Below are 23,865 nucleotides of genomic sequence, written 5' to 3'. Positions count from 1 at the left end.
AATGTATATCAGAGTTGATTTAGTTTAAAAATGGAGTAAGAGCAGGTCAGTGACTTACTATGTTAACTAAAGTATGTCTTTGACTGATTATAGATAGTTTTGCATTTTTAGATGTGTATCTCAAATTTGAGTTAAAAACAAAATTCTTTGGAAAGTTGCTTAGACTTTGTGTGTCCCAATAGCCTCATATATAAGATGAGGGTGATTAAAAGAATACTTACTTCATAGAATTGTTGTAAGGATTAGGTGAGTAATTTGGCAGATTCTTAGAAAACGTCTGCTGCATAGTAAGCATTATTTAAATGTTGGGAATTATTATTATAATTAATAATAACAGTAATGTGTTGAGAGACAAAACAGTCTTGACAACAACTCATGCAGTTGTGACTCATTTTTATCCATCAAACTGCTTTAATTAAAAATATACTTGTTAACTACAAATAGTTAACTATCCTTGGGTTAGATGTGCTTTCCTGCTGATTAAAAGTTTATTAGTGACAGGTGTATTTGACTGTAAATAAGACTAAATATGATGGGAAGGAAGCCAGTGTTTATTGATCATGTGCTTAGCATTGTGCTAACAATTCTTTCTTCTCTTTTGTTTAATTTCAAATTCTTCTAAATGTGCATTAGAGTTCCACTTTTTACAGATGAAGAAATTGAAGCTTAAAAATATTATGAAATTTACCAAAAGTTATGAAATTTATACTGGTGGATAATTTACACTTATCTGTAAATCATGGAGACGATTTTATTATGTATAAAATGGTTCAAATTCACCCTGGATGTTGAAGCTAAAGTTTCTACAAATGGTACTGCTTCTCAAAGTGACAGCTGGCTGAGAAGATTGATCTGAAATGCATTTTCTCTTTTGAGGATTTACAATTTGTAATGCTGTCTCTTGGCCTCTGAGCTGACACATTATTGCATTTGCTAAACAACATCATCTCTAATTGCTACATGTTTGTATAACGTAGCATTTGAAATTGAAACTTCCTAAAATAATTTTTATCTATTTTAAAGAATTATTTTTTATTTTATTTTATTTTTTTAGGATTTTAGCTTTTCAAGGAAAATGATGTGAAATTAAACCTTCAATTGTTTTCTTGCACTATCTAAGCAAATTGTGTAATGATCCATACATATCGGTTTTGGAATATGCACAATAATTCTTAGGTGCACAATAATCCTTCCTTTTTTTCTTTTTTAACAAACAGGCTTTATTTTTCTTGTATAAAATTTTGTGGTGGGCACAGAAGGAGCCTGTGTCCTCTGCACAGAAACTCTGCTGTGTGTCTTTACAAGATGGCCAGTGAATTCCTGATAGGGAGACTTGATGAACACAGTCTCTTTCCAGAGGTCAAGGGTGAGAGAGCTGTAGGTCTTAGAGATGGCGTCAAAGGTGGCCTTGGCGAATTGCCCAGGGTGGCAGTGCAGCCCTTGGCTGAGGTATAGCAGTCATCTATACCAGCCATCAGCAGCAGCTTCTTGGGCACAGGGGCGGAGACGATGCCATTGCCTCTGGGGGTGGGAATGAGGCGCACAGCCACAGTGGCCGGTCACCTTGCCCGGGATGGTGTGGGGCTTGCCCATCTTGTACCTCCAGTTGCCTCGCCTTCTCACAGGAATGATGGAGAGCTTGGCCAGGATGACAGCCCCGCGGATGGCAGTGGCTACCTCCGCGGAGCACTTAACACCCAAACCCACGTGTCCATTGTAGGCCAATGGGCGACAAATGCCTTGAACCAGGTCCTCTGGCTAGCGCATGTCTGCGGAATGTATGGATGAGTCACCTAGGAGTTTTATTCAGATAAGGATTCTGGATCAGTAGGTTTGTGGTGGGCCTGAGGTTCTGCATTTCTAATAAGCTCTCAGGTTTTGCCACTACTGCTTATCTCAGACTACACTCTTATTTCATAAAGAAACATCCCATGCAATATTTGGTAATATGCACATTGTGGCCCCTGCTTGGAATTTGTACCGATTATTTGTTGGCTTCTGCATTTAACTTTGTGTACTGTGTATAATTCACAATGGACTGGTTGCTGTTATTGCCTTGGAGATTTGAGGCAATGCTAATAGTAGCTAGATTTGAGCCTGTGTACACTAGTGTATGTTCTTTAGAAAGCTTTTTTTTTGGTGTCTCAAGGAATCCATTTTCAGGGGCTGTTGTGAAATCTTTCTTTTGAGTAGTGAGCACAAGTTTCAACGTTCTAAATGGTAAATTAAATATTTGGGAAAAAATTGTCTTTGACCTTGGGCTTTAGGACATTCCTCCCCCCAACCCAATCAAGTAGATCGAACAATTAGGATATAGTGGTATATTTACATGCAATTGAAGATAGTCTAGTGCTTTGGCAATTTCAAAGATATTTTAAAATGCCTATTCTTTATGTTTATTTCCTTATTTTTTCTGTCATTCTTTTTTTCCTTCCTCTCTTCTAAGCTACACCTCTGTGGTAATCTTCTACAGTAGAGGGAAAGGAAACAAACTATGGGGAAAGGAAGGAGATAAATGATTAATGTTTAGAAGAACACTTTTTTTGAAAATTGGGCATATTTTTAATTGAAAATTTTATTGTTGTAATTGTAGAATCACATGCAGCTGTAAGAAACAATATGTAGAGATCCAGCTACACTGCGGAAATAAATGAAGACCACTCAAATGAGAAAAAACAGAGGCTATTTATTCCAACCTTGCTATGCAAGAGAGTCAGCCACCATCATTTACATTCAGCAGAGAGTCAAAGGCAGGCAGGCAAGTAGGGCAGCTTTACAATAGGATAAAAGGGGAGACCTCAGGTGTGTTCTGATTGGAGGTTGTTGGCATGAGGAAACTGGAGGTGGGCTAACAATAGAAGTGGGGCATCTTGAGTAATTGGTTTGGAGGACATATTTGACTTTGTCTAGTTGATCCTGAGTTGGAAGTAGCAAAAAACAGGAAAACTGGCAGTTACTGGCAGAATCTGGGCTAATTGCTGCAGAGGTTTGGCTTCCTGTGATGATAGGTCCAGAGTTTATGGGTCACAGTTATATTGTCTTATATGGTCTTGCCGTTATCCACTTGTATATGCAATCTCTCAGCACTTTACCCAGTTTACCCCAATGTTAGCATTTTGCCACACTGTAGTATAATATCACAACCAGGATATTGACATTGCTACAGTCTACTGATCTTATTTCTCCAGTTTTATTTGTAGGTGTGTGTATGCACACGTGTGTATTTAGTTCTATACAGTTTTAGCATCCGGGTAGGGTTTGCATCTACCACCATAGAAAAGATGCCAAACAGGACAGTTCCATCACCACAAGAACCTTGTGTTGCCCTTTTATAATGACACCAACCTCTCTTCCGTCTCTAACTTCTTGCAGCCATTAATCGGTTCTCCATTTGTAAAATTTTGTCATTTCAGAAATGTTATACAATATAAATGGAATTATACAGTATGTGACCTTTGGGATTGGATTTTCTCATTCAGCTTAATCCTCTGGAGATTCCTTGTTTGCTTTTAAAATCATTTTAATTAGTCATGTAATACATGAATAAATTCTCCTTGTGAAACACTAAAATAGTAAAAATAAGGTTAAAGGTGCTTTATCTAAAAACACTCCCAATACTAGCCTCTGCCCTTTAAATAATTATATATTTAGTCATTCCTTATTGAAATCCATTATATATATATACATATATATATATATATATATATATATGTATATATATATATATATATAAATATATATATGTGTGTAAGTCGGCTCTATGTTATATGGAAATGGATTTATGTATTATACATATCAAAATTTTGCTATTATAGAGAAGCTTCAGTGAACATCCTTATATGAGCCTTCTTGTTTGCATGTTGATTTTTCTCTATGATTGACACTTAAAAGTGGGATTTTGGGGGAAATAGGAAAAGTACAGTTTAAGTTTGAATAGAGATTGCCAAATTTTTCTTCAAACTGGCTGTACCCATTCATTTGCCTACGAGTAGTACCCCCCAAATGACCACTTTTTTAGATTGCCCAATGTTTAATTGATTTAGAACATAAATTTTTTTTCTGCCAACCTTGTAACTGAAGAATTCTATCTCACTGTTGTTTTAATTTATATTTCTCTGGTTACTAATGAGGGTGAGTATCTTTAAAAAATATTTATTATAATTTTTTGCCCTATTTATAATTCCTGTTGTGGTGGTGTCTTCATGTTCTTCTTCCATTTTTGTATTGGGATAGTTGTCTTGATTTTTTTCAAGATTTAGAAGAGTTTTAAAAACAATTTATTCTCTATATTAATTATTTATTATACATGAGTGTATGCACACAAAAACAGTTGCAGTCTATAGCTAATCTAAGTTGCAGTCTAAGTCACTAGCATTGCTTAGTGACTTAGTTAACTTTTGCCATTTTGACATCTTAAATTTGATGTTCAGTTTATGACTCCATCTCTTTTTGTGTCTTTTTAAAGAGGTTTTCCTACCTCTCATTTTTAAACCTTTGGCTTTCTCAAAGTTTCAGAGTATTTTTATGTTTCACAGGCTTTGGGGCAGGCTTTCCCAGGTACATGTTTCGCTTCAGGCCTACTCTGGTTCCAGTTTTGGCTAGGGTATCTGTTTTTCATCTTTTCAGCTTAAGTGTCTTGTGGTTTTGACCACCTCTAAAAGGCTGCAAATATTGGTTGTCAAGAAGAGCAACTTCCCTCATATTCTATGCCAGTCACATTTCTATGATTCATGGGGACAGCTCTACGTTCAGAAAACCCTGGTAACACTGAAAGTATATACAATTCCAAAAACAGAGTTTTAAAGATATTGGATACGTGAATAATAAATTCCAGAGGAAGGTTAACTCCTAAATATCCAGACACATTTTAATTTCTCTCAAGACACATCAATGAAGCCAAATTTAATGATTCTACATATAGCTGACTTTGAGCTATCCCATTAAAACCAACTTGCTGTCTATTTTTTATAGAAATGAAAGATGGCATGACTTTTACGGTAAATGTTACTTAAAGAAAAATATGCCCTATCGTTCTTGGCCAAATATCTAGGGTCAGTGGAAAACCTTTGGAAGTTTACAACTCTGGCAGATGCCCAGAGTTTAGTAGTAGGTAATGTTTTAATTTCTTAATAAAAGTTTAAATTTATTTAAATTCTCAAATAGTTTACATCATTTGAAGAAATAGCATAATGGCAAAAGGAATATAATAACCTGGATATTTTTAAATATTGATTTTGGAAACATTTCATATTAAAATTATTCAATATAGTAACTAACTGATCCAGTTTTTCTTCTCATTTTATTTATATTTCTAATGGAAGTATTTTAAAGCATAATAGATTGCAAGAAGGAGTTTACGTAGTAAAAATAAAGAATTCATGTCATTATAATTTTTTTTTGGGGGGGGAATTTCCTCCAACTTTATTCTTGTATTCAATCATGAGTGTTTATTTGTGCATTTATAGTTATATTCATCATTATACCTTTTACCTAGATTCGTTTATTCACTTTAGACTCAAGTTTAATTGGATGCTGATACATTTTCACTTAGAGATCACAAATTTGTTATTTACATACTCTAATTTTTCTTCTTCTGAATTCCCTATTTTGGTCAATAGTGTCACCACCCATTATATTTATATTATATTATATCTATTATATTATATGTTATATCTATTCTATTCTATTCTATTCTATTCCATTCCATTCCATTCCATTCCATTCCATTCCATTCCATTCCATTCCATTCCATTCCATTCCATTCCATTCTATTCCAGTCCATTCCATTCCATTCCATTCCATTCCATTCCATTCCATTCCATTCCATTCCATTCCATTCCATTCCATTCCATTCCATTCCATTTTAGTTATATTTGGATTCTCTTTCTCACCACCTATATCCAATCAGTTGCCAAGTCTCTTTGATCCTTCTTCTAATTTCTGAAATCATCTTTTCTTCACCTCCTCTGTTCTTATTGCTATAGCTTTTAAACTAGCCTCCTACCCTATATTCTCATCTGAACCCTCACCTATTTCATCTGTATTCTATTTCATTTGAGTCAAGGTTTTCCCCCAAAGCAGATCCTGAGACCAGGGCTCTTGTTCAGGTAGTTTATTTTCGGAAGTGATCCTACGTAGCAGGAGTTAGCAGCTGAGAAGAAGGAACAAGCAAAAATGGAATGGTGATTTAGCATTGTGTTATGAAGCTGAGTTTCACTGTGGATATTTAGGGCTCTATCCTGCTAAAGAATCCTGAGGGGTCCTGTAGAGCAAACCTCAGAATTATACAGCCAAAGGAAGAAAGAGGGGAGCATTCATCTACTAGCTTCCATCCCCCACTGGTCAGGAGTTGCTCTGTAGGTGGTAACTTGTGCATTTCCAGGTTTAGTTGAACAGATGCCCATATGGGGGTCACAGCAGAGAAGCTTAATTGCATAAAACAAGATAACAGAGCTGGCTTCATGGGTGTGTGATCTGTTAGTGATCTTTGCAGTCACAGGGGCCCACACTTTGAAACTCTTAATGCTTTGTTTTATGCTATGCTCTCACAGTTTTGAAAGTCATAATTATTCATAAACTGGAGACCTCATATCTTCATTTTCTACTGGTCCTCACAAATTATCTAGCCAGTCCTGATAGAGACACACAGTGGCCCTGAGCTGAGGGACTCAGGCAGGTCACATCAGAGGGCAGATGGAAGGAAGCCAAAGCAAAAGTTGGAGTAAAAAGTTTAGCTAAAAGGAAGTGAGGTGAGGCCTAAGAGGTATCCAACACCCATTCCGTGTAGTGATCCTATATAAATGTGAGTCTATGTTTCTACTCACTATATTAAGCAGTGAATACCCTGCAAAAACCAACAGACACCCTGCAGAGAAATGCACAAAGCGTGTTCTTCCGAATGTATCCAGGGCACATAAGCCTGGGTCCTCTCTGCTGAGAGAGGGCAGCCCTCAATGCTGTGATTCAGGTCTGGTCACCACAGTGCTGCTCAGTCAGATTAAATGTGAGGATGAGGTCACAGTTGTTTTTGAATAAGTCGTCTTTTCCCTGCACATCCCACTTGTGACTGGAAGGGCTCATTCTCACTGTCATCTGGGGAGTCTACCAACGGGAAGCGTGTTCAGACGGGTAGGCTGGGAAGAACATCACTCTTGTCTGCCTGTTTTCCTTCTCCATTGTAGTGACCCTGCTGCTCCAAACTTGCACTTTGAAGGAAGAAGGGAAGTGCATCTACAAGCAACGACTTAGGCTATTTCCCAATACACATGTCCTTCCTATAACATCTTCCTCCTACCTCATACACCATTCTAAGGGATTTAAAGAAAGAGGTGAAGAGAAGTCTCTGTGTGGATGTATAATCTGAAGTGCTGTACCTTCTACCCTGTAATATTTTTACAGGGCCAACACTTTTATCGGTTTTTACATATGCAGGAGCTGGGAAGTTTTTAATTGGTTCTAAGGTAAAGTTTTGGTTTTGAGAATTTATAGGCTAAAAGACTAGAATGCAAAAGCTAAAAGAATATGTTTTCTTTGTTAAAGTGAGAATTGCCTTAGAAGTTAGGGAGATGTCAGATATTATTTCTGTTTTATGGCTGGGAAAACTGTAATGTGATGCAGAGAAGGATGCTAATTTGTTCGATCAGAACCAACAAGCTAAATAGGAATATGAGCCCAGCTTGGTATTGTGCTCATTGACTTGGCAGTATTATTTGGGGAATTTCAGTTGTGCTGGAAATCCACAGACAATCACCATCCATTCCTTACCTCGCTCCGTATGTTTTCCTTGACTGTGTGGCTATGAAAAAATGGGAATGAGAAAGAATAATTGTTCAATCCTGAAGAATAAAAAATGGCAAAATGTTTTTTTTTTGGTTAAAAGAATGCAACTAGTTTTGGTCAGATTATGGGCATAGTTGCTATTTAAGTGTTTTGTTTTGTGAATGTCTCTAGTTGTTTACATGTATTCAGGTTACAGGTAAATCATTGAGAAAAGGGGGATCAAAGGATTTAATAAGATTTTGTTCATGTTAATATGTACAAAGCATTTGTTTAGATACATACCCAGGACACAAACATAAATGCTTCTGTGGGTGTAGACATATAAATACAAATCAGAATGATTCAAGCATATAGATATGAGAGGTTATTATTTTTCTTGGTTGTTTTTTTTATTGTTCCTTCTCCAAAAAGGCATACAGCTACACTCAGCTGAACACTGGATTTTTCTTTGTGTCATTGTTGTAAATTAACTTATTGTGATAATCTCCATGAAAACTGATGACAAATTATTTTTGAAAATGTAGATACATTCATCATCATCAGCTGTGATCAGCTGCAGTGAAGATGTCCTTTGAAAATGAAGTGTTCTAAATTAAAATGCTTAAAAAGTACAAATAACAGAAACCAACTAAGCAAAACCCCCAAATTTTCAAACTTGGTATGTGAATGTGTCCATTTTTAATGAGGAAAATGAGGTCAACTTCAGTTGGGGACTTTCAGAAGAACAAAGTGTACTGGACAAATTTGTGACAATTCTCAGGCGGCCACAGTGACACAGTTCTTGATCCGGCTGCCAGGTGGCGCTGTGTGGTAGCACGTGGAGTCTTGCGCAAGGCGTAAAATGGCAGCTGCTGACCTGACTGTTTAATTGTACTGCTGACCCTGGTAACTGATTCTATTTAGAAGTGTGAAAATAAACTTAGTTTACAAATGTCTAAATCATCTTTATATCACTATACTTAAATCAGCCTTAATCTTCTCTTTTGGTGAGAAGCTTCTGTATTTAGTGAATTCATCTTACGCATCTTAAAGGAGTGGATCAAAAGACTCAGTTTCCAGAATGCACTAACATCTTTCATTATAATCGGTGCCTCATGCCTTATAAATACTCTGCTTTGAATATAAATACAACAGTATTAAAAATAAAACTCTTTTGTTGCTAATAGAATGCCTTTTTACTTTGGAATAGTCAGGCTAGAAAGAATTTGAAGGCAATGAATAGAGGTAATATCTTAAGGCATTAGTTTAACATGTGTAAGCACACACTTAAAATCATTTTTTAAAAGAAAAGGCTTATATATCATTTTTTTCCTCAAAGTGAGTATATATTTTGACCATTCTACTCCCCCGCCCCTGCCCCAAGGAAAATTACAATTGTTCTTAAAATGGTCAACTTTCTGGTTGTTCTTTTTCTCTTTCAGCGTGATGTAATTTGGTGTTTTCTTCTTTGTTATTCAAATGACCTAACTTCAAAATTACCCTCCAATTAATCTTGGAAGTTTCCAAAACCAGTGCAGGTGGCATGCATGAAATCTAAAATTATTTTAAATGTTGGATTTCTTCATTTACCATTATAAATTTAAATCTCCAAATCACATACATGTATAAGATAAATGTGTTTTTTAAAATATGAAACACCTATCAGAAATATGAATCAATGTTAGTGTTTTGGTGTTTTAAGAGATGATATCTAAAAGATGTGAGCAATTTTGCAATGTCTGTGAAATAGGACAGTTTTCCAGTTGCCAACCCACTTATCTCTTCTTGTTAGTCATCCAGGCACTACAGTGACTAACAAAACACTTTAATTGATGAATTTACTTTGATTGTTGATATTTATGAAGGTCTATAGTTTATAGAGGAAATTTCCAGAGGGGGGCATAATTGGTGTAATTATTAAATTTTCCATGCAAAATTTATTATGGTAATATAAAGAAATCAGAGTAGTTTGAATTCCACATTAAGAATTGGTTTCACAGTGTTTGTAAGGGGAAGTATTTTTGTTGCATACTAATCGATAGGCACATATTTCTTAGAGTAGTTTTTGTTGAATATCCACACTGCTGGCAGTAAAATCAAAAGAGGGTTGGACAAGAGCTGTGGCTTCAAGGAGTTTTTAGTTTAATGAATGACAGAAAATTCTAATTCAAAAGGAATTCATAGAAATAAAGGAGGCTTTTTGCAGAGTTACTGAGAAAAGTATAAATATTTTAGATTAGGAGAGGAGTTTAAGTACTGACAAATCCCTATGATATGCAACTTAAAAAATGTGTTTTCAAAAGAATATAATGGTTTGGACAAATACTCACTATTTATAACTGGGAAAAAAGTTAAGATATAAAGTAGCATATAATAGCTATAATAGCATATAATAGCATACAATGTATATATATAATATATACATAATATATAATATAATATATACATAATATAATATCATATAATAGCACATAATGTATATATATATATATATATATATATATATATATATATATATATATAAAATACATACATACAGAGGGTGCCAAAAAATGTATACACATTTTAAGAAAGGAAAAAAACTATTAAAATTGTAATTCTCAGTATATACCAGTAACAAAAGATGAATACAAGTAACATTTGACGTGTGCAATTACAAGAGGAGCTCAAAGTGGTTACCGTCAGCATCCAGACACTTCTGATTATGGCGAACTACTGCTTGAGCAACACTGACCAGAGTGTCCACTTGTATACATTTTTAGGCACCCCCGGTATATATAATTCAGCTAATTTTATATGAAATAATTATATATATATATGCATATATATAATATTTTAAAGATTTTTGCCATGATATTAAAAGCAATTATTCCTTAATGGTTAGGACTATGAATTATGTTTTTTCTCTTTTTGTACTCTGAAAATTTCCTTCGCTACATGTATTATTTTTATAATATGAAAAAAATCACTTTATTTTAAAACAGAAACATACATAAAGATCATATAACAGTATGAATTTATATTAATTTATGTTAAAATTCTGTGACTAATTGATATTATTTATTGAGCACTAGTGTGTGCTAGGCATTGTGATGATATTTTAAATACATGATTCCTATAACATGCTCAGCATTATTATTTCCATTTTACAGACAAGTAACTGAGGCTCAGAAAGCTAATGGTTTACCCAAGGTCACAGAACTAGTTAACGTCAGAGGCAGGATCTGAAACTAGGTCTTTTAGATTTAAAATCTATTCTCTCCTGTCTAGATATAAATGACTTAGTTGTTTGACCATACAGACAAATTACTTTCTGGGATTCAATTATTTTTCCATCTTTAAATTGAAGGACTTGGACAAGGTTGGAAAAGGTTCAAAGAGTCCGTGATAAAGAATTACTTTTAATATTTTCTAAAATTATATTTGGATTTGGGACCAAATAAGAGAGGGTCCACATTGCTGAGGGTGGAACAGCTTGGAAATTGAAAAGATGTACCTTTTAAATTGCTGGTAGAAGGGAATTGACTGTGTCTGGGATTTCTGGGTCCTCCAAGGGACTATAAGACAATAGTTGTGATTCTAAATATAAGTTTGTTGGCCAAAATATATGCAGATTAGTCTCATAATTAAAAAAAAAATATGTGTAAGGTCAGTTTTAAAGAGAGTCTATAAGCAGTATATAATAGTAGTGGAAAGGATATGGTACAGTTGGGCAAGTGCAGAATTAGTTGTTTGTTACAAAAAGACCAATAACATTTAAAGGAAACAGTTGTCAGGTTAGAAAACAATTCATCATAGTGAAATAAAGCAATGCAATGAAAGCAGAAATAATAGAATCTCATGATGGGAGCATGGACGCTATATTTGAAAATATTTTGCTGAGAGCACTCTGATACCAGGAGAAGATGAAGTGAGTGACCTCATGGGGCTTTTCTAATTTCTGTGATTCCATAACAGAGCACTCTGAAGGTACCTTGCTTATGACACTTCTGGATTTACATTTTACCACATAATGAACTGCAGAATGATTTTGGTCGAAACGGTTTCCCCATTATTGCACAAGTCACCTCATTATTGAATGGAACAACCCCTGTGTGCTCCACAAAGCTCAAAACCGGAACTTGACTGTAATGATTTTCTAAGTTCATTTCATAATCAGTGGTGCAATGCTTCATATTCATATCCATAAATATGAAAGGTCTTGGTGACTCCACATGTGACCAATATTATATGCCATTGAAATTATGCAGTTTAGTTTTGTAAAATACAAAAAATTGACCAGAATGATATAGAAACCATATAGTGCAGATTTCCTTTTTATCACTTTGTCCCCCTCCTTCCCACTTCTCATACAACACCCAATTTAGGACAAAGACAAAACGAAAGTGTATCTTGAATATGCATCACAGGTTCCAAAAATGAAAAGAAATTGGATTTGGATAGCACTTACTCAATAGACAGATATGATACATGGTAAGAAGGTGCACTGTCTGCCCTGTGATAGATTAAACTACTTTGTAGGAAAATTACTGTGAGCCAGTCACCACCACCACCGTGGCTAAATCTTTAATAAAATTCTCTTCCATATTCAGGAGTGAGGTATGAAGTACACAATAAGCACAGTGAAGTAGAGTGCCATTTATCAAACACCGGCCAGGTCTGTAATCTGCTTTATCCTTTTTTTGTACTTTATTTGTCTTTATTGTTGCAAGGAGGGATATTTACCCAGAGCAGTAGGCATGAAGCTCCGATAAACCCCCTCCGTGTCTTCTTTCCCTCTTTCATATTCCTTCTTGTCAGCCTTGTCAGTATAATTTGTTTGTTTCCTTCTAGGTGGTGCTTAGCTCGTTAGGCATTCTTTTCTCTCTTCCTTTCCTCTGCCTCTCTCTGCAGTGAGCATTCATGCTATGGGGAATGACACCAAAGCCGCAGGAAAGTGCAATGGGAATGCTAACAGCTACCATGAAGGGCTGTCCAGGATGCGTTCTGTAATGACTTGGAATGCCTCTTGTCAAGATAGTGGCGTTAAAATGTTGTAGGCAGCCCCTGGGTGGCAGTGCACAGCCAGTCCTGATGCCAACAAAGCATTTGCAGAATAAAGATTATGTGTATGTGTATGTGTATGTATGATATACAGGATATATGTGTTATGTGTGCACATGATATATATGTGTACATGATCTAGGTGTGTGATATGTGTGTATGCATGATATATGTGTATATATAATATATAGATAGATGTGTGTACATGTGATATGTGTATGTTTAATATATGTGTGTATGTACATATGGTATATATATGTGTGTATATGTGTGTACATTATGTGTGTGTGTGTGTATATATGTATATATATATCCACTACATGTTTATCCATCTGTCCCCAAATTAACAAACTTAAAAAGTAACTCTCTTTGAAAGATACACACTCTCAATCTAATTTATCCCATGCCTCTGAAGTACAGTAATGATAATATTGCTAACGATAGCTTGCATCTTTTCTTAAGTCATATGCTAAGAAGGTTCTGGATCTCCCAGCCATGTGATGGTGTCTGAACTGTCTTTAACACCATGCAGATACGGGGACAGATGCGGCAGAAGAGTTCAGAGGACAGTGAGATGATGACTGGAGGTGTTTTTGTGCCCCTCAATCTGCACACTGCCAGCCTATGTGGCAGCCTTGGGGGTAAATTATTTTTACTACTATTATAACCCTTTTTATTGTTTGAATAGCAGTTTTATGACAAAACATTTATATTCAGACTGCCTTTGTACTTGACTGAAAGAGAGCAATCATGAGAGTGATAAGGCAACAATGGTAATGATAACTGCATTTATAAAGACGTACAGAATTTAAACAGGGTGTGCTAACATAGACTGACAGTAGTTCTCCACCTGAACCTGGAGTAGAGCTGGGCATGGTTCTTGTGGCAGAGATGTCTTTGCTATTTGGGGGCAAATGACAGTGTGTGTGTGTGTGTGTGTTTTCCTCTGTCATTGTTTCTTCCTTTTAGTTAAATATACCTGAAATGTAGATGTCAGGGTAGCAATAGCAAACATAGAAATATTCTATATTCAGGTTTATTGTTATCATTTTTTCCAGATTATGATACAGTACAACTGCATTTCTGAATAACTTTCAACACAAGTATTAATTTTTAGAAAAATTGTGATGATTTGCTTTTATCTAGCTTTGGTCTGTTTCTCTGTCTCCCAAGAACTTACCTCGCATGAAAAATTGACAATTTACTCTGCAAAGGGGAGGATTATGGTGGGAGGAGGGACCCTGTTTCTCAAAACATAATTCAACAGCAAGAGGTCATTCTTTCTACCTGGTACCAGTGTTTCCCACATATGTTTACAGTTTCATCAGTTTTTCTTGTACCTAATTTTCTGACCATAAGTAAAAGCTAAGCTTCTTCTGGTCCAGTTATATTCCTTTGTTTTTCATTTTTAAATACTTTGTAGCATTAACATAATGGATGTGACATAGTAAAAAGAGTTGGCATTGTGCAATTGCCTTGTGCTGTACATAAAACTGAAAGTATACAATGTGGGATAGAAATAGTATCTTCTCTTCACAAGGTATCCCCCCGGTCTCTTAAAATCAGCTGTACTTTGCCAAAGTCTATATTTTGTCTTCCTTCGCCCCTTCTCTTTTTCAGCAAAGTTAATAACTTCTACATGAAGGGGAAAATATCAATTTATTTATGTCTCCCCTTGATTCAAAAAGAAATTAAGGTGGCTTCCAAAGATACATAACATAAATTTATGACTAAGTGAGGGACATGAAGCCAAAGGAAAGCCAGAGAAGGGACAGTGGAACATGGTATGTAACTGTGGAACCACATGGCCACCGTGGAGCCCTATGTACTGGCTGAACATGGACCGCATGTCTTCGGCTCTCTAACAGCCAATACAAAGATGGAAACAATTAATTCCAAGATGCACAGAGTCAGCTTCAAGAGAATATTCTTTGGAAAATGTACAACTATTCCAGGTACACAGGCTCGTGGGACATTTATCTCTTGGGTCTTCACAGAGAGAACATTGTGTCATTCAGGGAAATATGTTCTTTAATTTTAGCCTATGGTCGACACACATATTAGATAATGAAAATTAATTATATGTTATGCAACATCTTGGTAAAGCAGGTCAGTGAAAGCAAGTCTAACATTGTTCATTCATTCAATAGTCATCTGTTGAGTGTCTCATATGTATTACCTGACACTGCAATGGGTGGAAAACGATAGAGAGCAAGAGATATAGCCCCTACCCTCACCAAGCTTACAGTATTTCTCTGACAATTGACATTGATGAATTAGTTACATTTGTGCGATGAAAAGTTCTGCAGCTTGTCAGTAGGAAAAGGCTCAGGTTATGTCTAGTGTTCTAACCTGATCCAGGGTTAGATGTCACAAAGGTTAAAGAAATACTGGGATTCCATAAAATTTAGACAGCTCTGTACAAACGCCATTTCTATGAACCCAGCTTTTAATTTGTGTCAAGTAGTGGTGAGTTCAAGCTTGAACGTCTAGACAAGAGTCTGAAAAGTGCTTTTGCTTTGTACTGCTAGTTGAGAGAAAAGCCATATACCTCAGGGGTCACTTGACCTGTGAGCAGAAAGACAATACACATAGAATTTCATATTTAGCCGTATTGTATTTGCTCATATGAAGGAAAAGAGAAAGAAATGTTTACATATGATTTCGACTGCTTAATTCTTCCATATGAGTCCCTCATATTTTGCAATGTGTTTAGTCTTTTAAGTTTTATTTTAAGAGTATAACTCACATACTAACCGGCATTTTTAGAATTTGTAAACACAATTTCTATCAACAATCACTGTTAGCAGCATGTTTCAGAAAATAAGTTGTTTAGAAGGCATAGTTATGCACTAGGAGAATGCATACATCTCTTTGGAAAACAGCATTTTGTGACATTGAGGAAATAGTTCATTTTTTCATTAATAGTATAATTGGACTGTAAATGCTCCTGTTGTGTTCTATTTAACTTGTCATTAGTAGTACAGCATAGTTTCACTTTAAAATATGGCAATACAGCATTTCAAGCAATCTATCTTTTTGATTCTATGTGTCTCTAAGAATGGCCGTGTTTGTTTTTTTCTGGATTCATAATTAGCTCCCTTCGTATGATTTGTTTGTTCCTTTTTTGGAACTGTTTGTGCAAACAGTAGGGAGGGAGGAGAAAGATGTCTAGTAAAAAGATTATGAATCCAATATTACGATAAAACAATGAAAATAACTCTTACTGGATTCTGGCTTGATGATAAAATAGAATGACTACCTAGTCATTTGTAACCATTTTTGGATAATTAGGCCACACAACTTATTATATTACCAAGACAATTGTTCTTTAAAATGAGCGTATTTACCAACATGGAAGGGATCTGGCAACTTCACCCAGAAAAAGTAATTCCCAGTTCTGACGATTTTGATTACCAGTCTTCCTGTCCTGCCTCACCTATGCACACAGGCCCTGCAGCCACATCAAGCGATCTCCACCCCGCCCCCGTCACCCTCTTGCCCCTTTAGCTACATTCTCCTGTTTTCTTAGCCCCAAAGTAATGGAATAAAGAAATTATCTTTATTACTATTAACTTGAGTTTAGAGAGGTTCAGAGGAAGCTGTGTGTGGATAACAGAACTTATCTCCTACACACTGCCATGTTAGAAGAACGTGAATTTCCTTTTTAAAGTGGGTATGTCTGTAAGAAACGGGGATAGGAGCTAGACAATAGTTTCATCTTGTTTCTGATAACCCAGAAATCCCACAACCTTTAGAATATCCCTAGGAAAGATGTCTTCATGCTGCTCTCCACCTCCCCCCATGCCCCCCCCTCACCACCACTCCCACCACCCACAGCTTAAAGCTGTATGAGAAACCCAGGGAATGTGCCCATCCTTCCTCCCTATCAAAGAAATATAAGTCACAGAAATATTAACATTCTTTTTTAGATTTTTATAGATTCATTCTGGGAGAGCCAATTACTTTGGCCCTGCTGGCTCATTGAGGAACAAACACAATTTTTTTCCCATGGGGCCATTCTAGTTAATGTTTATTGTTAAATTTATATCTTTCTTGGGGCTTAAAAACAGTGCTATAGAAGTGCATTCAAATTTTGTGGCAATGCATGTGGACTAACTAGAGATGGGCATGTAGAATATTGAGCAAAAACCTGAAGCTCCACCTGTTGTTGCCTAATATCTGTTGGATGTGGCCTCTATTAAGTCTTCAACTTTTTTTTTCGTAATTTTTTATGGGGGAATATTGGGGAACAGTGTGTTTCTCTAGGACCCATCAGCTCTAAGTCATTGTCCTTCAATCTAGTTGTGGAGGATGCAGCTCGCTGGCCCATGTGGGAATCAAACCAGCAACCCTGTTGTTCAGAGCTCACACTCTAATCAACTGAGCCATCCGGCTGCCCCAAGTTTTCTTTTTGTTTTTAAAGCTTTTCGGTTCTTTTTATTACTCAAAGAAGCTTCATTTTTTTTTTTTTTCAATTTAGCTTTCTGACTCTGTGCTTGTGCCTTCAACACTTTCAGAATGATTTTCTGCTCATCTATAAGGAAAACACACTTGATCCTGTCACAGACACATTTAGCCCACACAGAACCACATTCCCTTGCCCCTCCCCCATTTTAGATAAACTCCTAAGAACTTTAGGTCTCACAGCATGAACTTGAAATCAGCTTGGGCACACACCATATGCAGATTTTGGTGCTTTCCCAACCTTCTTGGTAGAAAGGTATGCAATTCTTTTACCAGGGGCTTGGGACAGCCTCGTTTTGTTACAGGCTGTATTGTAAGTCAGCCTATGATGGTATGTCAAATGCTGGATCATTCTGAATTAATTCTTCATGACCTTTGGTTTCTTAGCTTATTTAAAACTATTGTATACGGTGGGCAAATGGACTTTATAGCTACCTGAAACTTACATCAGTTCTTAAAAATGAAAGATGGCTTTACTCTATAGCATAATATGTTTGTTTGTTTTTTTTGAAAATTAGTGATTCTGGTCTAACTCATACATAATCAGTTATACTGTAGAACTAAATAGATTTTCTTCTAGATGGCGGGTTCCTTTCAGGCACATAATGACAGAAAAATAGATTTGTTCCTTCAAATCCTTTTGTTTCCTCTTTAGCTTCTTTGGCAAAAGTTTTTTTTTTTTTTTTTTTGGCATATAGAATGCATTCCTACTAGACTCCTTTGGGAAGATTTAAATGTTAACCATATTAAGCCATTGAGAAGTGATAAACATAGGTTAGGTATAAGAAATGAGAAAACTCAGAAGAGAAATGAAAGGAAAGGACAAGGAACTGAGAAAATGTTAAGGAGGCAAAGAAGAAAAATAAATTGCTCCCAGTATAATTAAAAAGCAAAACTCTCCATAAAACATTGTGTTTCCAAAAAAGATAAATTTCTCCATGGACATACATTTCAAGTTTTGAGAAAGGAGAAGATATTAGAAACTTTGAAAGATCTGTCTGTCAGGAAAGAAATGTTGCCCTAAAAATGAGATTTAGTAACTTTTTATTCATGATAAGATGTTCACAGAATAAGAAATGGTTGGGAACAGCATAGCTCTAATGGGGGAAAGCTGCCTTTTATTTTATTTTTTTTGAGAAGTAGAAGTAATTGTTACTTTGTAGGCATCCTTTCTTTTCCTAAAAGATTTATAATTATGATGATGAAGAAGATAAATTGCATAGATAAGAATTGAAGAGTGCAGGAATTTCAAGGATAAAAAAACAACTCCTCTCCTACATGTGTGTGTGCGTGTGTGTATACATATATATGTATATACATATGTATATATATACACACACATATATATACATATATATATACATATACATATACATATACATATACATATATATATATATATATATATATATATATATATATATATTTCAGAAGAAGATGACAGAACTTATAAGTTTCATTTTGTGGCCAGAAAGACAATTTTTTTTAATTTAAATTTATTGGGGTGACAATGCTCAACAAAACTACATAGGTTTCAAGTGTACAATTCTATAATACATCATCTATATATGGCATTGTGTGTTCACCATCCAGAGTCACTTCCTCCTTCCATCAGCATATATTTGACCCCCTTTACTTTCTTCTGTCATCCGCCTCTCCCCTTACCCTCTGGTAACCACTAAACTATTGTCTGTGTCTATGAGGTTTTGTTTCGTTTGTTTGTTTCTCTTGTTTCTTTGTTGCCTTCAGTTTTATATCCCACATGTGAGTGAAGTACGGTTCTCGACTTTTTCAGTCTGACTCATTGCGCTTAGCATAATAATCTCAAGATCCATCCATGATGTCGCAAACAGCAGTATTTCTACTTTTCTTATGGCAGAGTAGTATTCCGTTATGTATATATACCGCATCTTCTTTATCCAATCATCTATTGAGGGATACTTTCGTTATTTCCATGTCTTTGCCACTGTAAATAATGCTGCAGTGAACATCGGAGTACATATATCTTTACAGATAAGTGTTTTCAGATTTTTTGGGTAGATACCCAGGAGAGGCATTACTGTGTCATATGGTAATTCTGTTGTTAATTTTTTTGAGGAAACTCCATACTGTTTTCCATAGCAGCTGTACTGATTTACATTCCCAACAACTGTGTATGAGGGTTGCTTTTTCTCCACAGCCTCTCCAACACTTGCTATTATTTGTCTTGTTGATGATAGCCATTCTAACTGGGGTGAGGTGATATCTCATTGTGGTTTTGATTTGCATTTCCCTAATAGCTAATGAAGTTGAACATTTTTTCATACATATGTTGGCCGTTTGTATGTCTTATTGTGTGTCTGTTTAGGTCCTCTGCCCATTTTTTAATTGGATTGTTTGTTTATTTGTTGTTGAGTTGTATGAGTTCCTTATATATTTTGGATATTAGCCCCTTATTGGAGGCATTGTTTGCAAATATCTTCTCCCATTTAGTTGGTTGCCTCTTTGTTTTGTTGATGGTTTCTTTTGCTGTGCAGAAGATTTTTAGTTTGATATAGTCCCATTCATTTATTTTAGATTTTACTTCTCTTGCCTTTGAGGTCAAATTCATAAAATCCTCTTTGAACCCAAGGCCCATAAGTTTAGTACCTATGCTTTCTTCTAAGCAGTTTATTATTTCAGGTCTTATGTTTAGGTCTTTGATCCATTTTGAGTTTATTTTGGTACATGGTGACAGCAGTCTAGTTTCATTCTTTTGCATGTGGCTCAGAAAGACAATTCTTAAATGTCTAATGCAGTTGCTAAACAAAAACAGTGTTTCAAGTTAGTAGTGCACCTTCCTTAAAGGGATATGGAATTACTAAGTAGCAGGTAAGTATTGACATTAAATACATCATTTTCTCTTTTTGCTCCTGTCTTTTCTTTGTTAACATGACATCTGCATGCTTTTTCTGTGTCCTACTACTTTCTCTGTACATATTTGGGCATGATGTCAGCACTGCAGAGATGGTACTGTATTAGGTAACATGGCAGCACATTATTTGACCTCTAGGAGTACCCTGTGTTTGCATCCCAGAATGCTACATTGAAATTTTTGTTACCAGTAGTTTTGCAAGATTAATTTATCCACTGCATGTAATTCCTTAGCAATACCAATTCAGGGTAACTCTCTGATGGGGATTGAATGACAGTACTCTTTTGTGGCTCTCAAAAAAGTCACAGTATTCTACAAAGATTTTGCACAGTAAACTCTTCACCTTCCTCCCTAGTACGATGTTTAGATGGAGGTACACTAATGGGAAGATAGGTCAGAGATTAGTTACACACACTCACTGATATTTAACCCAAATGGAATTCTAGTTATACAATCTTAGATCAGGCAGTGTTCTTCTTCTTCATCTTCCTTTTCCTCTTTGCCTTCTCCTTCCCCTGCCCCTTCCCCTTCTCCTTCCTCCCTCCCCCTCCCCCTCTTCCTTTAGCTACTAAATTTTGGAATTGTGTGTTATACAGAAATATATAAGTGGATCTTCACATTGCTAAATATAGTAGACATGTTTTTATCCTCATTTATTTGACCTGATTAGTTTTTTGTTGTTGTTTTCTTTGGATAAATACCCAGAAGTGGAATTGTTGGGTCATATGACAACTTTATTTTTAATTTTTTGAGGGATCACCATACTGTTTTCCATAGTGACTGCACCAATTTACCATCCCGCCTGAACTTTTTGTTTGTTCTCTTTTCTCCACATCCTCACCAGCACTTTTTATTTGTTGATTTTTTTTGTCGATAGACATTTTGACAGGTGTTCGGTGATATTTCATTTTGGTTTTGATTTGCATTTCTCTTGTGATTAGTGATGTTGAGCATCTTTTCGTATATCTGTTGGCCATATGTATGTCCTCTTGATAATATCTATTTATGTCCTTTGCCAATTTTTCAATTGGATTTTTTTGGGGGTAAGTTGTATAAATTCCTTATATATTTTGAGTATTAACCCCTTATTGGATGTATCATTTGTGAATATCTTCTCCCATTCAGTAGGTTGTCATTTCGTCTTGTTGATAGTTTTCTTCACTGTGCAAAAACTTTTTACTTTGATGTAGTTCCATTTGTTTATTTTTTTCTTGTTTCCCTTGCCTGAGGAGACATATCCAGAAACAGCAATGTCAAAGTGTTTACTGCCTGTTTTCTTCTAGAAGTTTTGTGGTTTCAGGTCTTACATTTAAATCTTTAATGCATTTTGAATTTATTTTTATATATGGTGTAAGAAAGTGGTCCAATTTCGTTTTTTCTGTGTACCTGTTCAGTTTTCCCAACACCACTTATAGAAGAGACTGTCTTTACCCCATTGTATATTCTTGCTTCCTTTGTCTCCTAAGATTAATTGACCATGTAAGCAAGGATTTATTTCTGAGCCCTCTATTCTATTCAATTGAACAATGTATTTGTTTTTATGCCAGTACCATACTATTTTGACTATTATAGCTTTGTAGTATAGTTTGGAATCAAGTAGAATGAGACCTCCCACTTTTTTATTTCTATAATTTTCTTTAACACTATTAGTCCTTCCAGTTCATGAGCATAATTTATCCTTTGTCATGTGGGGGACCCTGCTTCCTGTGCCATTTGTCGTGCAGGGCGGCCTGCGTGGCCTCTGGTCCTGATCCCCACATAAGAACGCAGCATATGGCTAGGCCAAAAAGGAACACCCATAGAGCCATAGATAGGGGAGTCATACCACTATATTCTCTCTGGGGCCAGGGGAGACACAAGTAGTAGCATCCACATGATCTGCAGTCCACCATTCTCTTCTCTGCCTGCCAACCAACCAACCAATCAACGCAGCCCCGCAGTTACATCAGTAGCCAATTGGCTAACCAGTTACAGCTGATGGCCAACCAATGACAGTCGAGGGTCATTCGCTACCCGAGCCAGCACCTCCCCATGTGAGGGCGACAGCCTGGAAACTGCTCTCTGGGACTCTGTCCCCACATCCTTCCATTTATTTGAAGCATTTGCAGTGTTCATAAAGGTCGTTGACGCTCATCCCAATGTTGTAGAGATGACAAAATAAGGCTTAAAATGGAATTCCCAAGACCCCAAGTTACTGGAAGAATAAATACATAGTAGAAATCATATCTTAAAAACTAAACTTTGTTCTTTTTCATTTCTGGACTTGCAGCTCTTCAGTAATATGATTTCCCACCTACTTACAAATTACTTTATGGAGTGTAGGTTGGGTAAAGTTAAAAAGGTAATGATTCCCTGATACACAAAATTATTATCTGAATGCTTGTACGATTAACTTTTTGAGTATTTTGGCTCATGTGTAACATTTTTCCAGGAGGCAATTCCTAAAAACATGCATGTTTGTTTATTTTTCCCTATTTTAGGTTTACAGAATTATAGAGATGAAAATGCATGTCTCATACATTACTCAATTCAACTCTCTTATTTTACAAATGAGGAAACTGAGGCCCAGGATGATTTCATCACTTGCACCAGGTTCACAGACAGTTCATGACTGAGTAGAGACTAAAATTCCAAGTTCCAAGACTCAGTTTATTGCCCTTCAACCTCTTCTGCATTGCATTCATTCCACTTATATAAAAAAATCAAATTATGAAATATTTCAAGTATGAATAAAATATAAATAAAAGAGAAAAAATAACAGAACTAATAGCTGTGAATCCTACACTAGTATCTTTAAAATCATGTTTTGTTTTATTTGCTACACACTGTTTTGTCTCTTCATTTTAAAGAATAAAGCAGATACAATTTAGCCATCTGTGTACCTCAATCCCACTTTCTTCTATTTTTATTTGAATATGTAGTTTTATAATTTTTGTTTAGAAAAATTCCAGACATGAAAAAGTTGAAAGACTCTTATAGTGATCACCATATTCCTACTAACTAGATGTAGCTATTAACATTTAACTATAATGCTTTGTCTCATATCTATCCATTTTGTTATTCCTATATTTTTCAATTGATTTTTTTTTTCAAACGAAGTAATAATTTATTTCGTTCTCGTGTAACACTATAGGAAAGCTAGTTTGCTAGGTAGCTCTGCTCCACAAGAACATTCAGGAATTTAAGTTTCTTCAACCTTGTGTTTCCTTTATCCCCTAGGATATCATTTTGTGTGTGGTGAGTCTCCACTGTGTCCTGTTTGCATTCTGAAGGAAGGGGAAGGAACATTGAGAAGGTTGATCTGTTGTCTTAAGACATTGGCCAGGACAAAACATGTCACTTCTGTCCAATATCAGGTAGCCACACCTAACTGCAAAGGAAGTAGGGAAATGTGGTCCATCTAACCAGCCAAATAGTTTGGTACAATTTTATCTCTATGTAAGGGAGAAAGATTTGGAGGGACAGTTTACAGTCTTCTCCCACAGCAGGAAAGGTTCAAGAATATATTGAAAAATGTTTATTCTCCACAATCAATATCTATATCAATTGATTTTTTTTGATGCATTTCAAATGAAAGTGCAGACATTAGTACATTTCCCCCTTAACACCTAACATACATGTATTAACTAGTGTTCCATACTTGTTTATAGTTTTTTCTTTTGGTGTAAAATTTACATACAATGAAAAGCACAATTTTTAAGTGT

The 23,865-nt window shown here is 35.7% G+C and overlaps 1 long non-coding RNA gene and 2 pseudogenes across 3 annotated transcripts in view; 1 reads left to right on the top strand and 2 right to left on the bottom strand.

Annotated features, from left to right (window-relative positions):
* LOC109453591 (uncharacterized) overlaps positions 1 to 23,865 on the top strand; it is an 876,632-nt gene that overhangs the window by 133,494 nt on the left and 719,273 nt on the right. The window lies entirely within an intron of this gene.
* LOC141571795 (small ribosomal subunit protein uS5 pseudogene) lies at positions 1,207 to 7,306 on the bottom strand (annotated as a pseudogene).
* LOC109453590 (large ribosomal subunit protein eL34 pseudogene) lies at positions 8,496 to 17,620 on the bottom strand (annotated as a pseudogene).

Source organism: Rhinolophus sinicus, chromosome 2, assembly GCF_057876585.1.
Source record: "Rhinolophus sinicus isolate RSI-liver-muscle chromosome 2, RSI-T2T, whole genome shotgun sequence".
NCBI classification, from domain to species: Eukaryota; Metazoa; Chordata; class Mammalia; order Chiroptera; family Rhinolophidae; genus Rhinolophus; species Rhinolophus sinicus.
The sequence above is the reverse complement of the archived record's forward strand: the minus strand, read 5'-3'. Positions and strand labels throughout refer to the sequence as shown.